Raw genomic sequence first — 22,218 nt, forward strand, 5'->3', positions numbered from 1 at the left:
TGCCCTCTTCCAGTTAGTACGGGGTTTCTACAAAGCAATGAAGTTAGCCTATCTCCCCTTCAACCCTAAAGCAAACAAAGAAGTTTACAGTACTATCAAAACTAAGAGTCAAACAAGGAAATGTTAAATGTTTAGTGTCCCTGCAAGTAAATGTCATGTTATGTGCGTTCTTTCTGCCTCTCCTCACTGGAATATTTTCTGGTTTGGAGATAAGTCTTTAACTTCTGACCACACAAATTGCTCTCTACATCAGCTATCTCATGGCTCTAAGTTGACACTACCACTACAGCCCCTAATCAATGATTATAGGTTATGAAAAGGAGCTAGCCATGTAAGGGAAGACAGGGCATTTTCACTCAGTTCTTTAGTCTTGAGGGGGAAGAAATGTTCTCCTCCATCTTGGTTTTTGGTAGCTAGCCAATTGACCAAATTTTCACAATGGTAGAAGTTTGTGTAAGGCACTATTTTCACTCCTTCCTATATTAGAGTTTCTTTTAAAAATGATAGCACATTAATGAAATGGAAGTCAAGTCATATTCATTGTTCCAGTGAAGTTGTATGCCTTCTGATATAAGTATTTCTTACTGTCATCAGTACTAGGTATCATGTCAAAGTAGCAAATCTTGCCTATAGAATAAGTACCATTAGGGGCTCTCTGAAAAACTGATGAAATCCTATCATGCCCTTAGTGACAACAACATATAATCATTTTGTATTTACCTTTAACTGTCTCATGATTTATTTTTTTCTCCTAGCCACAGAAGTAAAAAGGTAAACTATACACATTTCCTTTGGCTGCAGTCTCTTCATTTGTGAAACACTAATGATTATATTCTAAATTAAACAAACTATGAGTTTCAATTAGGAAAATAATTATCAGTATCAATGATGTTTAAAGGAAAACATGCAACCCAAATTCAAATATTTATTAATATCAAAACATGTTTTATTAATATGTGATGTTATATATTCATTTGCCTTAAATAAGAAACTATGAAGGCATTATTTAAAACCAGTGCTAATGATTTCAAAAGAGAATTCTCATCGAACTAAATTTATCTCTTGGGCCTCATTAGTAAAAAAAATCAAATTAAAATTTAATAGTTTAAAACTATTAATGCAAATTATCTTTTGAGACAGAATGTTAATAAGGGTTGCTTATATTAACAAAGTACTCCATTAATATACATAAATCAAAATATATTTCATAAAATTATAAATGTACAAATACACAAACCTGAAACAGAAGCTTTATTCTTCTTATTAAATATCAAAGTATGAATATTGAAACAACAAACAACACTGGTAGATCACCTTATTAAATATATAGCTTATCTATTAAATTATTGATTACCACTTTGATGCTCAAGTATACATGGTTTATACACATTACAAAATTCTATTGATCTGGAACAACACAGGACTGCACATTTGGGAATTCAGAATGAGCACATGAATCACATCATTTAGAACCAAATATTTCTACCTCACTTCTCTGATGATGTGGTATTCTGGGTCTACACTATTTTATCTATGCATTAAAATATGAAAACCAAAAGATGGAATAGAACACAGAAAAATGAGTATAATATTGTTTGCCTTATGAGTGGAATTACACAGCATGGGTCAATAGGTAGAGAAAACTTTGTGTCCTGTGATTAAATCTAGAATATATGTGCAGTATAACATCAGCTTAATGCACAAGGCAAATGAAAGATGTGTAAAACAGTTGGTTTTAGTGGTTCTTACTAAGCAGCAAGACAAAAGATGTTGTATATATCCATTGATTTGGAGAGAGTAAGTATTTCATTATGAAAATGTTTCTGTAATTATCACATACAAATACAAAAACATGAAATAAACTCCTTATAGTTCTCTATAAAAACGATGGCCACTACAATTAATGACGATCTGAATCTTGAAGACGGTACTTACATTCAAGAATTATTCTCTCTCCTTTACCAGTCATAGAACATCAATAGACTTTAGCAACTAGAACATTATAATTTTTGGAAGGATATATTTTCAGTCAAGAATATTTACCTTCATGGATTTTTTAGCACATGAAAATAAAAGCAAGTCATATTCAGTCAAGTTAGAGTGAATGGATGACAAAGAAATCACCTACTAGTTAAAACTAAAGCTGAGATTCTTAGAAATTGAGTAGGTATTGACAGTTTGCCATTTTTGTCACTATATTTTATGTAGTGCACAACCTTTACATAAAGTTTTGAGCTCAGTTTTCCCTTATGAATTACAAGTTTGTTTTAGATCATAACCTTCTAATGCAAAATACAGTGCTTTTCTAGGAGTGAATACTTCAGTATGAGGCATAGCCTGACATGCTATAAATTTATTTTTATTATTATTTCATGGATAATGAACCATGCATGCCTCTTTGCAAATAAATATGTATAATATACAACCAAGCTGTCATTCCAGGAACAACACATCCACAATGTTATAAATTGTTTGAAGGGTTGATTTTGTTTTTTAGTTTCTGTTAAATAATGATAGCAAAGATCTCAATGAGGTGTGGATAAAATAAGGAAGGAGTGTTATATGGAAAATTTCTTACTACATGAGATAATTTGTAATTTTCATTTAGTAGTTTGATAAAACCAATGTAAGAGTGAGCAATCCTAATGTAATGATGCCTTCTGAAAATTATAATTGAGACAAAGTGGAGCTATGCCTAGAAGTGTATTTTACAAATATTGTCTTTACTTTGGTAGAATTTGTTCTGAAATATAATGAACATATATGGGAAATATGGGAGAAAAGGAAGTTAAGGAAAGCAGATATTTACCAACACCATATTTATTCTTCTCATGATAACTGTTCAGAGGGAGTATGTGACAAAAAATGTTTTAAGCGTGGCAATAGGGCTTCCCTGATATATGTATGTATGTATTATGTATATTTTTAATTTAGAAAATATCTTATTTTACATATCAATCTCCCTGTTACATCTCACTCCCTTCTTCCCATGCCCCCCACAGAGTGCCCCAACCCACCTGCCACCCAATCACCAAGGATAGTGCGGCATTCCATGGGCAATTACCAAAGTCAGTCATATAATTTGGGGGAGGGCCTTGGCTGACCTCCATGTATCTTGACTGAAACAATACCCTGCCATAGGTAATGGATTCACAAACACCATTTGTGCACTAGGGATAAACATTGTCTCCACTGTTAGAAGTCCCATAGACTGCCCAGGCCCTTTAATTGACACACACATTCAGAGGGCTTGTTTCAGTCCAATGCTGGTTCCACAACTTTACAACTGGCGTCTGTGTGCTCTGAATAGGTAAGGTCCTTGTTGAGTGAATGTGTATCTGGTTATTTTACCATCTAGAGAATACCCCTCAGGAAGGAATATTAATGCATAGGGAAGACATCATACTAGAATGGGTATTTCTGCCACATAAACAGAATAAAAAATTGAAAACATATATAGAAAAGATCTCCAATTTGATATTAAAAGGTAAGTTAAGGCTTCGTCAACTGACTGGGAAAGACCCAGCTGAAATTATTGTACTTTTAATGAGTGAGGAAATTTCCTCCTTATGGAAGGATAATTAGTATTGGCAAATAGCTTGCAGTGACTTTTTGGGAACTATTAGTAATTACTATCCCAAAACAGAGTGAATCAAATTTATAAAGAAAACAATTTGGATTCTTTCGCGTATCGTGAGGCAAAAACCTATTTCTGGAGTTCTTACCTTCTACACGGATGCAAACAAATCAGGTAAGGCAGGGTATAAATCAGGAAATATAAGTGAAGTAGTTCAAAGCCCTTACAACTCCGTCAAAAAAGCAGAGTTATATGCCATTCTCATGGTACTTAAAGACTTTACAGAGCCTCTCAATGTATAGTCATGGATTCTCAGTATGCAGAAAGAGTTTTCTTGCACATTGAGACTGCAGAATGTGTTCCTGATAGTACAGAATTAACCTCATTCTTTTTTACAATTACAGGAAACCATCAGAACCATGACTCATCCTATATATATATAACACACATCAGATACCATACAGGTCTGCCAGGTCCTCTGGTACAAGGCAATGATGAAATTGATCATTTATTAGTAGGTAATGTGTTGGAAGCTTCAGAATTTCATAAGAAACACCATGTTAACAGCAAAGGCTTAAAGAAGGATTTTTCTATCACCTGGCAACAAGCCAAAGAAATAGTAAGAAATTGCCCCAGTAGCTCATTCTACAATCAAACTCCATTACCAGAAGGTTGTAATCCTAAAGGTATTCACAGAAATGAACTTTTGCAAATGGATGTATTTCACTTCCCAGAATTTGGCAGTTTGAAATATGTACACAATACCATAGACATGTTCTCAGGCTTCCAATGGGCTACTGCTCTCAGCTCTGAAAAAGCTGATTCTGTTATTACACACCTCTTACAGGTGACGGCTGTCATGGGTATACCTAAAACAATAAAAACTGACAATGTTCCAGCATATGTCTCCAGTAAATTGGAACAATTTTTCAAATATTATAAAACATGTAACTGGTATACCTTACAGTCCCACAGGACAAGCAGTGATTGAAATATCCAACCAAACTTTAAAAGAGATACTTCATAAACAGCCGGGGAGAACAAAGACCCCTAAACACAGGTTACATAATGCTTTACTAACATTGAATTTTCTTAATGCTGATGAATATGGACAAACTGCGTCAGAAAGTCAGTGGACTACAGAGAAGACTTCTGAACTGAACCAAGCAGTGTATTTTAAGGATGTTATGACCTCAGTCTGGAAACCAAGTTATGTGTTTCATTGGGGAAGGGGTTATGCTTTTGTTTCCACAGGAGAAGAAGACCTTTGGGTTCCATCAAAATTAATTAAGATTCAATCAGAACAGAAGACATCTCAGGAGGAGGAAGATAACAGCTCATCTACAAATTCATATTCTACCATGGATAAAGTGACCTCCTAAAGGGAAAGAGAAGTGTTTATTTTGTCTTCACAGGTAAACTCAGCAAAGAATACTGGACATATGGATTCCTGAAGAAGAATGAATAGCTACCCTGAGGATCATCAAATAAACAATAACTCACTGTATGGTATCAAAGTCTAAATCTCTCTATATTGTTTTTCATAGTACCCTTTTGTCTTTGTTTCTTCATATACTTCAGTCCCCATTCATTTAACTGAAGCTGGCTTTGGAGTTGGATTGGCTCTCCTACTCTAAATCTAAGCATATTATTTAAATAAAATTTAGAATTTCTGTATTATATCAATTAGTCATTGAGATATAAGAGAAGAAAATAAAATTAGGGACTGTTATCTGTGGATTTCTTTTTCTGAGAAGTCTAATTTCCTTCATGTTTACCATCTTCCCTATTGTCACCTCTTCCATTATGCATACATATAAAAGTTAAAATATTTATTTGTTAACATTAATGTTTGAGTTTTCCAGAGAACAAGGGATTTCCTGACAGCAATCTTCAACTGCTTCAGAAAGAGAATGAGGATCCACTTCCTTGACTTCCCCTGATTCGACTGAACTGCCCCACATCATCGACTCCACCTGACAAGCACTATCCTGAAACTGAGATGGGGAAATGGGAGAGCAGGAAGTTTGAGTTCAGGAAAGAATAGAGGAGGGCAGGATAAGAGATAACATTATATAGGGAGAAACTATAGGTTTGAGGAGATATCTGGCACTAGGGAAATTTCCAGGGATGTTCAAGGATGACACCAACTGGAAATATAAGCAGTAGTGGAGAGGTTGCCCTTTCACTATAAGACTGATAACTACTTTACTTGCCATCCTAGAACACTCACCCAGTGACTGAAGGAAGCAGAGAAAGATACCCACAGCAAAACACTGAACTGAACTCCTGGAATCCAGTTGCAGAGAGGGAGGAGTGACAGGCAAGAGGGTCAAGAGTGGGTTGGTCCAAGAAGGACCTGATCTGAAGTATAGGGAGCTTGTGGACCCCAGATTAATGGCTGAGAGGCCACTATGGACTGATTCAGACCCCCTGAATACAAATATCAATGAGGAATCCTCAGCAATCTATGGGACTTCTGGTACTGGGTCAGTATTTATCCCTGGTATAGCAATGGACTTTGGGAAACCATTCCAAGTGGAGGGATGTGATCTCAGCCTGGACACATGGAGAAGAGCCGGGGCCCTGCCTCAAATATTATGACAGACTTTGGGTATCTCCCAATGAGTGATTTACCCTCCCTGGGGAGTGGAGGGAAGACAGGATGGGGGACTGGTGGGAGATGATGATGGGAGAGAGAGGGAGCAGGTATTGACATATGAAGCAGCCTTGTTTGTAACTTTTTAAAGATGTTTTTATTATTTTAATTTTAAATCGCTTGTTTTACATGTCAATCCCAGTTCCCTCTCCCTCCCCACCTCCCCCACACCCCACTATCCCTCCCCAGCTTCCCACATGATTGCCAATTTCTTTCACATAGGGGATATCTAGAGTCTGTCATTTCACTCAGGGTAGAGTCCAGGCACTCCCCTAAGAGTCCAGGCTGAGAGAGCATCCCTCTTGGTGGTATGGACACATGATGTCTGTTTGTATTCCAGGGATAAACACTGATCCACTGTTCAGGGCCCCACAGGTTGTCCAGGCCTCCTCACTGACTCTCACATTCAGGGGTTCTGGATCAGTCCCATGCTGGCCTCCCAGCTGTCGGTCTGGGGTCCAAGAGCTCTCCCTTGTTCAGATCAGCTGTGTTTGCTGGTTTTGCCAGTCCATTCTTTGCCAATTTGCTCACCGCTCCTCTTTCTCTGTCACTGGGTTCCTTGGGTTCAGTTCAGTGTTTACTTGTAGGTGTTTACCTCTGCTTCCATCAGTCACTGGATGAAGGCTCCCGGATGGTTATAGACATCAAGTTCATTATCAGGAATGGGCATTCAAGGTGATCTCTCCACTATTGTTTCGCTTACCAACTGGTGTCATCCCTTTAGATCATTAGAGGTCACACTGGTGCCTGATCTGTCTTCTAACCTATACTTCCCTATGCCCCATATTCTACCCACCACTCAATCTTCCTGTTCCCCTATGACCTACTCTCTCTTCCTCTTCTCCCTCTCTCTTCTTCCAAGCTCCCATTCCCCCCAACCCCTCGCCGAGTTCCCCATCTGTTCAGAGGATTTTGCCTCATTCCTCTTCTCTTGGTTATCATGCATATCTCTTAGGTTCTTTTCTGTTTCCCAGACTCTCTGTCAGTGTAAGTGTAGACTGGCACTATCCTGATCCATGTCTAAAATCCATATATGAGTGAATGCATACCATGTTTGTCTTTTTGTGACTGGGTTACCTCACTCAGGATAGTATCTTCCAGTGCTATCCATTGTTTCTAATTTAAATTAAAACAAAACTTAAAAAAGAGATTTTCTTTGATTGATGACTCTATTTCCTTTAGTGAGTCTTCAACACCTGAGGTTCTCTCTTCTATTTATTGTATTTTATTGGCTATGCTTACATCTGTAATTCCTGATCATTTACCGAGATTTTCTATTTGTAGAATTCCTTCATTCTGTGTTTTCTTTATTGTTTCTATTTCAGTTATCAAGTCTTGCAATGTTTGAATTGTTTACTTCACTAATTTGGTTGCTTCTTCTTGGTTTTCCTTGGTTTCTTTAAGATATCTGTTAACTTTTTTCATTTGTCTTTTTCTCCACTTCCTGTATTTTTTTGTTTTTTCTTTCATTTCTTTAAGTAATTTTCTCATTTCCACTTTGAGGTTCTCTACCATCTTCATAATGTTTTTTAATGTCCTGTTCTTCCATTTCATCTTCATTTGGGATGTTCAGGCCATGCTGGGCTAGAGTCCTTAGATTCTGGTGGTGTCATATTGGTTTTTCTATTGTTGAATGCGTTCTTTTTCTGTGTTCTTCCAGTCAGTTCCTATGGGGGTCTCTCTCTCCCATTCTCTCTCTCTCATCTCATCTCCAAGTAGGAGTAGGTCAGTCAAGACATTGATGTCAGGAACTCTGGATTGTGTGAGCTCTCTTGGAGTTCTCATGCAATGGATATAGGGGGGCCAAGACTCAAGCAGAAAGTGTAGGAATGCCACGACTATGATGAGGTCAGCTTCCAGATGCTCTAGCATACTTGCATGGGTCCACTACAGGCAGAGCCCACCCAAGGAGTTTCAAGAAGAAGATAGGGGTATTTGGGCCCAAGCAAGGCCCACACTCACCTCAAGTAGAGGGTATTGATGATTAAGACTGTGATGTGGACAGCCCCCAAATGGTCTGCCATGTGAGGGTAGGTCCATTACTCATGGAACCTACACAGTAAATTCCAAGGGGGTGGAGTTTGGTCTTTGTAGGTCCTACACTCATCTCAAGCAGAGGACATATGGGGGCCAAGACTGTTATTAGGGAAGGATCTGGATGATGCTGAACGCTGATGCAGGTGCTTCCCTGCTTTGAAATAAAGTGGGTCTTTTCCACAATAGTTCTTAGAAGACAGATTTTTTTTAAAAAACACTAAAATGATAAGAAAAGTAAGTTTATTTACCTGAGGAGTTATTCTGTAGAAGAAATTGTCTTTTTCTTCAACTGATAAACAAGTCTTCATTTTTTACTATTTGACTATGATTTTGAATGGATTAAAGCATGTCATCCAAAAATGCCCTGCTCTGGCATAGTGTGTATTTAGAATTAGAATTAAAAGACTAGGTGCACAAAGACTACTTTGACTCTCATCCTTTTATTAAGTAGAATGTAATCATGACACTTAATGATCCACAGAAATGATTTATTTGTTATGAATCCATAATGCTCTTTCATAAGACTCTTGTTTGGTTCCTACAAATGACATAAAGCAACTCATCACATTCTGTATCTCAAAATTGAGATAATTTGATGACTTTGGCCTCTACCAGCACCTTAACACACACACACACACACACACACACACACACACACACACACAAACACACACTCTTTAAATGTTACAGAAAAAATGCCATTCAAAAAATAGAGTTAGCTGTGCATTGGCGGAGCATGCCTTTAATCCTAGCACTCAGGAGGCAGAAGCCAGCAGATTTCTGTGATGATTACAACACTGGAAACATGTTATCTCATTCTCTTCTATTATTTTAGTATTTAATAAGACATTTAAAAAATCTAATAGCTTTCATTAACATTTTAGACTTAGTGACAATTTTGTGTTTCGTGGCTTGGGACAGAATTAATATGGGTAACTATTCCATTCCACACAGCAATGACCAATATTATGTAGAGGTATGGAGCAAATAGTAACATGTCCTTGATGTAGACTGTTGGACTTATCTGGTCCCATCCAGGTTATCTAGGTGTTTCTATGTAGCTACTGCTCAGAGATTTCAGAAGATGATGCAAAATATTTTAACTTTAAGTGGTAGTGATTCACTTCCTTGGAACCCTGAAGTGGAAAAATTCATGGAACTGTTAATAACTTTTACCCTTAGCAATCTTGCATAGAAAATATGACAATATGAGAGATCTAGCCATAAAGATAGAGGAAAAAGGTCCCATTTGTGGAAGAGCACTCCACAAAGACTTATTCTCCATATTTTAGCCTATTTTCTTCCACTGTAATGCTCTTAATACGATGCAAATAGAAACTCCTTCATTAAGTAGAAAGGAACAACAGTTGGATATATCAGTTTAGCAAAGTGAAACTAGTAGTTTTGCCTCTAGTATCTGTGACTTCTCCAGCTATGGACAGTTAACAGGGTTCCTAGTATTAGGCACAATCATCCTAATATTAAGTAAACTTTAAATCCAATCGAACAGTGTGTGTTAGTATTCAAGATATTAGGACTATATGGTCAACAATAAGAAACTATTTGGTACATTGTACAATTCAGTTGGGAATTCCAAGTTGAAAATATAAATACCTTCTTCAATGTTCATATCACTATAGGTAATAGTGACACTAAGTAGAGCTAGAACATATTTTGCTTCCAATTTACTTATTACTGATACTTTCTGTTATTTAGTCTTGCAGTCACAATTTCTTTTGGAAACAGGTACTTTTCCTAAATTCTAACAAGACTTTTTTACAACTTAACATCATTGTCCTAAGGAATCTTCTGGCTTATTTTGAATTCTTGCCTTAAATACAACATTGTGTTTCCCATTTCAGAATATCACAATTATCATCTGCTTATTTTCTAGACATTAATAACCCAGCTCAAGCACTAGTGTCTTACACTTTTTTTTTTTTTTGGTTTTTCGAGACAGGGTTTCTCTGTATTGTTTTGAAACCTGTCCTGGAATTCGCTTGGTAGACCAGGCTGGTCTTGAACTCACAGAGATCCACCTGCCTCTGCCTCCTGAGTTCTGGGAATAAAGGGGTGCGCCACCAACGCCCAGCCAATACCTTACACTTATTGAGCACTTTTATACAGATCACACTTCCTTTCAGAACTGAGGGCAGAGCTCTGTGGTGGGACCCTTCTGTTTCATTCATTGTCCTTTGTTCTTATCAGCTGCATGTCTAGCAATTTGGTGAAGCTCCCAATAATGAAAATGGAAACATTCTCCTTGTATATACATATAAAGCTTACTTAATGTTTCTCTCACTATTTTCTGTTAATCAATACATTAATTGCATACTAGAAATAAATTATCAGGAAGGCATTATTTCTGTCATTTAAAGAAGAGATTATCAAATATTTGGTGCCATTTGTAGTACAAAAAGTTCCTGTATTTACAAAACTTCAAAATATTCCAATTATACTTAGAAAGTGATACAGCATTATAAAAGCTTAAAAGCATTATGACTCTTATTCTGAAATTTGCTAACCCACTATAATTAAATTACTTATATAATATAGGCAAAATAATTGTAGCCTATTTCCCTATAGTTCTGGCTTGCGGTTAGTAGCAGTGGTGACATAATTTATATTTTTTGAAAAATTAAAGCTATTTTATTTCTACTTAGAATCTAAGATCTGGAAAAATGAAACTAAATAATATGATACTAAAATCTGTTATTTTTTTATGAATCTCCACTTTCTTGACTGGAGGACTTGCTCTATTTTCCAGCTCACTGCATTAACAAAGCACTGCAAAGCTCCAGGCCTGAAGCAGGGGAGCGCTGAGCACTAAATCACCATTAGAGCAGGATGGATATTATCGGATTTCTGGAGGAAGAATAAATTATGGTCTATGATACATGTTATGGTTGAGTATAGGGAGATGAATTTAACTATTTTATGAGTTGCCTAGGGACTTTCAATAAGTTACCTCTAATATTCAATTTTGATTAATACTTATTCTGAAATAGCAACTCTTTTAATTTCCAAAAGCCTGTAGTAAAATTGGCTCCAGCATATTTACATGCTACTAGAGTCTATTAGAACAGTCTTTGGGAGTTGAATTTTTCTTTTCTTTTTTTTTTGGGGGGGGGAGTTTACAAGACATGGTTTCTCTGTATTGTTTTAGAGGCTGTCGGTCCAGCCCGGCCTCGAACTCACAGAGATCCGCCTGCCTCTGCCTCCCGAGTGCTGGGATTAAAGGTGAGTGCCACCATTGCCCGGCTAATTTTTATTTTCTATTTTCACTTCTTAATCAGACTTAATTCCCAGATTTACTTCAGACTTACTATGCCTGATGTCATGGCACCCACCTATAATCTCAGCATCAAGTAGTTGAGGCAGGAAACCCAGCCTTAGATACATTGCCAAGCTATCTAAAAATTAAAATAATTTAAATAAATTAAGTAAAATAAAAGCTTCATTTCACTCCCAATTTTTGAAAAGTAAATTCTTGACAAAATACACTGTTAAAAGCTACAGGTATTATAAGCAATGGATATAGTGTCCATTGAAAGTTATTTATTGAAAATGCATAATATTAAATATTCAAAATAAAATAATGTCTTTATTTTCCTTGTATGAAAGAATATGGTGTGATTTTTAAAGGCTTATAATTGGTGCCCAACAGGCCACATTCATCAACATAGCATTTGTTTTGCACAATGCAGAAACTAGACATATTAAATCAGTCTTAGCTATTCCTCACCTTGTGGAGGTTTAGCCACAGCTTAGTGATTAATATGTCTGTAGAGAAGTCAATAGGAGGCTTCTATTAAATCTGATTATTACTATATCAAATAAATGGCTCATTTATCAGTCTTTATGCACGCTGGCTATGTCTACATGCATGCCGGAGAAAGATAATTACACCATGCTTGGAACAAATAAATTGGTTTCTTTCTACTCGTTTTGTAATTAGGGGGAAATATCTGATAAAGTTCTCAGGTAACCGAAATTTTATTTTTTAAATGCAACAATAAGCAGTCCAATAAAATGAGTCTCTGAGACTTATTGTTGTATTATTTCACATACTAAAAATAGCAACATATATATGTGTATATATAGTTATAATTAACTTACTATAACATGATTGAAATTAATTACTTAATACAGTACACTGATATTTATTTGTTCAAACATAGATAAGATCTATTTAAAGGTTTTATAAGAAATAGTTCTGCTTTGAAATTATTTCATTCATAATTGCATAAGTATGAATATGTGTGTGTGTGTATTTTTCCATGTATTGTGAAAACTTTATTTTAAAAACACATATTCTTTGGGTTTTTTTGTTTGTTTTTCAAAAACTATTGTCAATGCTTTTGATTACTCCCTGGAACTTGACTGTGATATTCTAGTAAAGTTAAACTGAACAGAGAAGTTTCAACCACACTGGCTGTCTTATTTAAGAGTTCTGGCAGTTGTTATGTACAATTCCGAAGGAGGAAATTGATCATCAGTCTTACCCAGATGTGAGTTCTGCAAACTATAATATTAACTGAACTGTTAAGACATACTCAGTGGCATAATAATATAGTGGTGTCATGGGAGAAACAACCACTTTTCTGCTTAGATTGAAGACTTGACAAATAACATGAAAATCATAGAAGGAACCATCACTAGGGTCATGTTCCTGGGGATAAAAGATAATAAGTTCTAGGGGGTAGAACTACTATTACTATTTTGCTAAATGGACATAGAATTAATAGAATTAAGCCAATTTATAAAGACACAGAGATTAGTGCATTTCTTGACCCTCATCAGAGAAAATTTCTCTAGAGTAGATGTCACATAGCATAGAGAATTGCAATTGGTCAGGGTGCACAGAATAAGAGATTATCAAAAGCTCATACCTAAATAAGACATCTGTATTATAATCCTTCTGCTAAAGGATAAGGAATCTTTCCAGAAAAGTAGGAAGATAAGAGTCAAACAGTGGTATACAACTACAAGGAAAGAGTATGCTCCAGATACAAGAGGGCAGTTGTACGTGTGAGCGCATAGAGCTTTAACAGAATGTATAAGTCTTGCAAAAAATGATTAGATAAAATTCCAGCACAAAGTCTCACTAATAGTGTAGCAGTTAGGCACATTTGATAGCTGGAGTGGGAGAATCAGTTTTCTTTTAGAGTATTGCCTTAGATAGGGCTACCCATCATGATGTTCTGGGCTCCACCAAAGAACATATGTCAGTTCTCCATTTCTATACACTCCATAGCCTACACAGATAGTCTCCTAGTCTTAGAGTGGCTCCACTCCAAGGCTGTGGATATCTTTGGTGGTTGTTCCTTAGTACAGGCAACTACAAAATAATGAGGGTCTCTGCTTCATGTACGCTTCACTTTCTCCAGTAGACTCTCCTGGACTTCATTCAAAAACTCCAGGCCTCTCTGAGAGTTCAAAGCCTCAACTGATCTCTCTGACCCCTTCATGCCTTCAAAATCAGGAGTACTCAGTGACTTACAATACCAAGTTTGGCTACCATCACAAGGTACAAACTTGGCTGCTTCTAGGACGCAGCTTCTTTGTGCTAACTCTGTGGAAGCACTTCACAGAACGTTTCACCGTACTGACACTGCTCTCTTTGTATTTATATTTTTATTTTAGAAGCACTCTTATTTATATATCCATCCCCCCATTCCCTTGCCCACCCATTCAGCCATGCTTCTCACTGACCCAACAAACCACCCCCACACACTTCCTAGGGATAGTGAGACCCTCCATGGGGATCATCAAAGTCCATCACATCATTTGGGGGAGGGCGCAGGCCATCCTGCCATAGATTGTAACCTAGGAATGAACACTGGCATGGAATCATATAGAAACCTATAAAAAACAAAATAGCAAACTGTGTTATAACCAAAAGAGCTTTTCAGTAAAAAGGAAATGCTCAGAGGAAGTGTTATAAGATGAAACAAACAAATCTATAAAACTGGGTAAATCCCAACATCTGTGTTGGCCATCTACTCTTTGGTATGGGAGCCTACTCTTTCATGTGATTTGTATACCCGGTGGTCCTCCACACTATTTCTTTCCTTTAAAAAACTTCTGTGTTAGGAATGGAGGCATGTGTCCACTTTCCCTTTCAGTTCAGGGGCCTGGTCTTTCTTAAACCTAAACAGGTCCTATGTATACTGCAACAGCCTCTTTGATTTCTTTTCTTTTCTGCATTGCTGTGTCTAGAAGGCTTTGTTTCCTTAATGTGTCCCATCAATCCTGGCTCCTAAAATATTCCTGTCTTTTCTTCTGTAGGAGTCCCTGAGCACTGAGGTAAGGCATTCCATGTAGACATAACATTTAGGGCTAGTGTTCCAAGGTCCCTTACTATGCAAGTGTATTCCTTTGTATATTTTGTAATGCCATGAAATATCATTTACGTCTCATCAATGAATGAATTAACAATTAAAATGGATGGCAATGATTTTAATGTGACAGCAGTCATAATTCTGTTTTATTTCTGTGGAACTAGCTCTTACAGGTGTAGATAATAACTGCTTATGCACACTGAACTTATTTAGCATTTTGTGGCCATATACTAAAAATATCTCTGTCTTTGACTCAGAGATGTAGATAAAAGTTACAAATATTTTTTGCTATGTATTTTGTTATTAACATAGATTACATTTTAGGTACTATACATGTAAGTCAAAAATTCTGAAAATATTTTTTTATGTACCAAGGTTTCTCATGCATACTATAATATGGAGAAATGTATTGTGAGTGATGTGATGTTGAAATTGAGTCTATGGACTTTTTCTCTCATGTTATAATCTTATTCCCCTGAATAATTCTCTTACTCAGACACTCAACATCTTGACAATATTTCAATTTTAATCTAAATTGTATCATTTTGACTTGATAAATTCTTAGTAATCTTTCTCATTTTTTCCCATAGTAGACCATCTTATATACTCTAGAATAAATGTTATCTTTTTTCTCTTAAGGAGCTGATGACAGTATTTATCAAGTCAGTAGCCTCACTTTAAATAATATTACAGGCAAGCAGCCTCTTGGGGATTTTTATAGTTTTATCACAGGACTTATTTTGTACTCAAATAAGTATTTATACAACTTATCAGAGTGGAAGCTATATAAAAAATCACTCCAATTTAAACATGTTGTTTCCTTGCTCTAACAACAATCTACAGAAATATTTTACCAGGTACAGTCACTGAGAAATTTAAAGGTCACTATAGCTATTATAAAAGGGTGATAACTACATCTCAAACTGAATTATAACTAGAAAGACAGCATTATTTACCCACATTGTACTGCATTTACACAGGATCATTTAAAAATTTATTCTTATTTAAATATTTTTCATGCAATGTTATTCGACCATAATTTACTTTTCCTTAAGCACCTCTAGATCACCCCATTGTTGTCTCTTTCAAAACATAAATATATAAAAGAAAGCAAAAACAAAATCCACAGAAACACACACACACACTATGAAATAAAAACTCTTATATCTTGACCACTATCACAGTAGCAGCTGGCTAACATAAAATGAATACAAGTTTTTGGAGTTTTGTGTTGTGATTTTGTTAATGTCTCATTCTTCTTTTTCTTGGCTTTTTTGCTTACTGTACAGTTATTTTGCTTATATATTATGGTTAAAAGTGTGTGTTTTAGGGAATTTCTATATTTGCTCATTTGTGTTTGTATACCTGTAAGTGTTTCCTGTATAGTGCTTTTTCTGTGGTGCTTTTTATTTCTGTACATTTTTGGGAATCTCATGCTCAGAAGATAGTGTTTCCTCACAATTAACTCTCCCTGACACTATATATTATACCTGATAATTGTTGAGCTATATAGCTTGTCTCTTTAGAGCTGAGAATTTCAAAATAATTTATCCCCAGCACTTTACTAGTTTGGAATGACTGAAAAAAAAATCTTCTTACTACAGAACCCTCTCTGATTATAGCCAAAAACTATGATTATAATTATAGTTATTTAGAAGAAAACATAAGAAATACAATATGTCCATTTACAGAAATAGTATTTGTTTCCCCAGCTAGATACACAGAAATAAATTTACTCCTGTGGAGCAAACTTGAAATTCAGTAATAACATTGTTGATCACCTCTGTAGCAGTCAGGTCATTATTTCCCCAGCATGCACAGGTATGTAGACTGATAGGTCAGTAGTATAGCTAACAATGCCCACAGTTGAGTGAGACCTGATTGTTTTTCTACTCTAGAAGATTCTTCAGCACCATGCCACCTTGTAAATGCTAGATAGCACGGTTGAAGCTAGTAGCTTTTCAGCCTCTATTATATACATTTTGCAGCTAAAGCACATGGCACCTTTAATAACTAGTGTCTTTTTTAACTAGACTTAGTATCACGTTTCCTGAAAACCATGGCATTTATTAGATTTTATTTTTCTAGTTATTTCCACATGTAACAAGCCAATATAAAATGTGAAGGCTTATATTCTTCCCTGTAGTTGTTTAAATTGTACCAAAAGTTTTGCCTGATTTGTTACCTGAGGTTGCAGGATGGCTGAAAGTTTCAAAGAGTTTGTCCAAGTTTTCATTAGTCTTTGGCAAAATGTGGAGAAAGGAAGATCTCTGTGTCTTTTCTATGGCCTCCATATGAGGATGCTTTTGTTACAGTCACATCCCAAATAGGGAGAACAGATTTTCATATACATTAAACTCTATCCATAGAAGTTATAAAGCCACTTGTACAATGTATTTCTGTAATAAAAATTAAAGTAAGCTAATGTGGAAATTAACATATAAAATAGAGATGTCCTATGATATTTTATTGAGGAAGAAATCATTTATGTGAGAAGCCAAGAAAGTCAAGAACCAAAAATTTGCATGCTGCTCACCAGGCTGAAACTGGAACCCAAAGAGAGTCTTCTCCCCCAAGGTCTTTTCATCCCCCATACATTCTACCTATATATGAACAAACCCAAATGAGCATGTTCAGTGCCACAGGTATGTAGACCTCTCCCTACAATCCCCCTTTTAGTCTAAAGGAGAGATTTAGACTTAAAACAAAAATAAATTGTGTAAATATACAAAATGTACATAGAAAACGATAAATTATAATCTACCTATATTTTATCCTAAGCATATCTATCCCATCTAAACCTGAAACTTATCTGAAAGAGATGTCCAAGTCTGAACACCTCCATTGAATCCCAGTTCTGACACTAGATAATGTGGAAATATTAAGATCCACAAAATAGGCATGTCCTATGATATTTTACTGAGGAAGAAATCACTTACATAAGAAGCCAAGAAAGCTGAGAACCAAAGGTCTGCACGCTCCTCTCCAGGCTGAAACTAGAACCCAAAGAGAAAGAGTGTCCTGGCCCTAGCTCTTTTTATCCCCCATACATTCTATGTAGCTGTAAACACACCCAATTTTGCGTGGTCAGCACTTCAGGTACATGGACCTGTACCTACAATAAACAAGGAGTTTCATGAAAGTCTGAAATAATTGCTTCATTATCTGATATGTAAGTAAATATGTCTTTCATTTGGCAAAGAACTTCGTACTTAAACTTCATAGACAAAAATAACACTAAGATTCAACTAACTCCATTGTTTTGTAAACGACTAACAATAATAGGAAAAGGGAAAATAAATTAATAAATTTAAATCATAGGGAAAAGATGACAATGTTCATTTTTCTTTTGATAATTTGAGTTGACAATTCTGCTCCTCATTTTTACATAAAACAAAGACACATCCTGTTTGAAAGTACATACTTCCCTAGTTTCCATCCCTATATCAACACTGACAAAAATATGTGCACTCATACCAACCGCATAATGAACAATAGCACATTATGTGTCAGGTCATAGAAAATACATTTCAAGAAGGAGTAAATGCTAGAGTTCAACAAACTAGAAACTGATCTATCCAATTTTTTTGTAAAAATAATAAATAAAATGACTAATAAAACATGGCAATAAAATATACATCCTATTAATGATGTATAATTTCTTACTTTTGGCTGTTTTCATGTGTATTTATTTGATATTGTCCCCTTTTTAACTTTTTCTTAAATCTTCCATTTTCTCTTTGGATATAATTGAACTCTTATATTTTACTACTAACACAATTATTTGTCATTGTATTTGAGGTTAGCAATTGTATAGTTAAGAAAAACACATCTTGAGAAATGTGATGAAGAAAATAATCATCTAGTCTGTTTCTCTGCTTTTAAAGTATATATCCATTATTCCTTGTATCCTCACAATATATCTATGCTATAAAACTTACAATAAACATTTTACACTCAAGGAAATAATATCTATCAAGCAACAAGTTGATATTGTACAAGTGGATTTTTGTGATCAATATGATTCAGCAAAATGTCAATTTGTCATCATTATATCAGCATATCAGAAGGCTTACCAACAATATTTAATATTTTGAGTATCAATATCACTTTATTTTAAGAATATATGAGGTGATATGAGTCCATAATCAAATGAAATGCTATCATGTTCATAGACTACTTCTCCATGTTACTCCACAATAATTTCTTTAGAATATCCTTGAGTATAAATAAATGTCAAGAGCAAAATGAGTGCAACACAAAACAAACCTTTAGAACTTTAATGATGTGAGTGAGAAGAACAAATAGCATCTATTTACAGAAAATATGCATATGCTATATTCAAAACTGATATCTCTTGAATCTGAAGATTAATATTTTTACCTTAATGTCCACATTATAAGGAAAAGTGTCTTTCAAGACACCCACAGTTGAGCCATACTCCTGAAATTCAGTAGTAGAGAGAGGAGTAATGAAAAAGGAGGAGAGACTTAAGATTTAATTTATAAGAAACAACCTAACAAGTATGAACAATTGTATTATATTAGACACAATATATATATACATTCAGAAATTATATAAATAGTAAATTTCATCATTATGTACTAGTATTTTATGTCCCTTTTTTCTCTTTTTGAACTCCTCACAGATACATTTTTAAATGTTTTAAAAATCCTCTTTGGACTCAAGTACATTAAATTACATGCTGTGAAACTGTATCAGTCAGTATCATTGCTATGAACAAATTTGTGGTTCTCGAATATTTTATAAGTTAACTTCCACTCCAGGTATATCTGCATTTTAGGTAATGTTTGTATGGAAAGTATGAGTTAATGAAGTCCTACAGGGTGGGTCACAAATCTTTCTTTATTTCATATTTAAATTTAATGTTACATTTTAACCCTTCTTCCCACACCCTTCCCCTTCTGCCTTCCCCCTGACATCTTCCCTGTCAATGCGCAGTTCACTGCTCTTCATAGGTAAGGGTTCCCGTGAGGAGTCAATATAGTCCAGCACAATAGGTTAGATCATAACCAGGACCCTCTCCTATGCCTTAAGACTGAACATGGCATCCCATCATAGGGAGGGGGCTTCAACAAGCTACCTCATCTGCCAGGATAATATCATAATCCTACTACCACTGAGCATGGCATTCCACCATAAGGAATGGGCATCCATAAGCTACCTCATGTACCGGGTTTTTTTCATAGTACACATATCTTTTTAGAACTACTATCCCATCAAGAAGAGGAAGAAATGGTAATAATCTCTGTGTAAGCATATGAAGATGAGGCCTTGGAGTACATAGTAGAAGGGATCGTGTATACCATAGGAGAAACTCTGAAGAAAGAAAATACTCAATCTGGGACTTCCTTAATATGAATGAGAAAAAATAATGCTAGTGCTCCAGCACTAGCTCCAGTCTGTGGTACAATGGCAGCCAAAACTGAGTGACACACACTTCTAATATGAATAACACCATCACACTTTAATAGAATTTACACAGTGAACACTTCACACACAAATCAAGATTATAATTCTCTTGCAGAAACAATCATTTGAAAACCTTTCCTACACACACTCCAAATTACCAAATTAATTAATTCATTAAACTTAGCCTCATCTTGTCAACAAATATAACTATATGCTGAATAATTCTATGAATATTAAGTAAGAAAGAAAATAATTTCAGAGAAAGCAATAGGCAAGTCTTGCCCCAGCATATAGTATGTTAAAGAACTTTTACAATTACATACATGCACTGTCACATATTTTTAAATTTATTTATGTAATTTAGAAACAATCTTGTTTTACATATCAATACCAGTTCCCTCTACCTCTCATTCTCCCATGCTCCCCAACTAACCCCCACCATCTACTCCCCAGGGAAGGAGAGGTTTTCCAGGAGCTCATCAAAGTCTGTCATCATTTGGGGGGAGTGCCTATATCCTCATCCATGTAGCTGGATTGAGAGAGTATCCTTATATAGGGAATGAGCACCCAAAGTTCATTTGTGCACTAGGGATAAACACTGGTGCCACTGTCAGAGGTCCCATAGATTGCTTAGGCATCCTAACTGGCATCCACATTCAGAGGGCTTATTTAGGCCCATGCTGGTTCCCAGCTTTACCACTGGTGTCCATGTGCCCTCACGTCAGCTGTTTTGTGGGTTTCTCCAGCATGGTCTTGACCCCTTTGCTTATCACTCTTCCCTCTCTACAACTGCATTCCAGGAGTAGGGCTCAGTGCTTAGCTGTGGGTGTCTGCTTCTGCTTCCATCAGTTACTGGTTGAAGGTAGTCATCAATCTTATTATAGGGGAAGAGCATTTAAGGTAGCCTTTCCACTATTATTTTGATTCTGAGTTGGGATTATCATTGTGAATCTCTGGACATTTCCCTAATGCCTGACTTCTCTTTAAACCTATAATGGCTCCCTCTTTAAGGTATCTCTTTTCTTGCTATCCTCTATTCTTCCTGAGACTCAGTCTTCCTGATCCCTCACGTTTTCCTCCCCCTTTTATTCTTCCCTTCTGTTGTCCTACCTCTCTCTACCCTCCTGCTGTGCTCCCAAGTTATTTAGGAGCTCTTGTCCCTTTCCTCTTCTCCTGGGGACCATGCATGTCTCTCTTAGGGTCCTCCTTGTTTCCTAGCTTCTCTAGGGGTGTGAATTGAAGGCTGATATCCCTTTGCTCTATGTCTAATATCCATATATGAGTGAGCACACACTGTGCTTGTCTTTCCGTGACTGGTTACCTCACTCAGGAAGGTTTCTTCGAGTTCTATCCATTTGGCTATGAATTTAATGATTTCATTGTTTTTTTCTCATTGAGTAATTTATAAACTAATTTATGAACACAAAATCAGAAACCACAACATGCATTTTAATTTTTCTATGTGTACCTAAGATAAAGAACATAAAATAACTCAAATGTTCCCAATGTTTATCATATTGAGGTTACTCATATCCATGCTTACTTTCAATAATAATAAACTATAGTTGTAGTTAGTGAATATCTTGAAACAAACGTCTCTTAATTTGACACTGGAATACTTGAATAATAACTATAAATATTTACTTACTGATAATAAAATATTATAATTTGTCAAGATGCCTCTTGCTTGAAAACCAAAAAGGAAGAAGTAAAAATCATTTACCAATTGGACCTTATAGATACAAACAGAAGCATGAGCAAAATATATAGACAGTATAGATGGTCACAGAATGTGCTTTACTTGATATTTCAGAAACACTATGCATTCCTTTGGAATGAAATTCAGAAAATTCATCAGGTATAAGTAAATGATGGCAGATATGGCACATGATTAGGGCACTTACTGGCCTAAGGGACTGCACTTTTGTTTGGGACCTCAGTGTTATGTGATTACAATCATTAGTCTTTGTGCTATTTTCCTGGTCATGCTCCATATTATTCTAATGAAGAAATTCTACTAGAGTAACAAGATTATCAAATGTTGCAGGTACATATAGTAATAATTGCTCTGTTATTGTGTAAGCAATCTCTGCCTCCCTGCCCCAATTATGGGGAATTTTGTGACTTTTCATGACTAAAGGCTTTGAAAACCATGCTATCTAATCTTG

Source organism: Mesocricetus auratus, unplaced genomic scaffold (genome assembly GCF_017639785.1).
Source record: "Mesocricetus auratus isolate SY011 unplaced genomic scaffold, BCM_Maur_2.0 Super-Scaffold_100020, whole genome shotgun sequence".
Classification (NCBI taxonomy): Eukaryota; Metazoa; Chordata; class Mammalia; order Rodentia; family Cricetidae; genus Mesocricetus; species Mesocricetus auratus.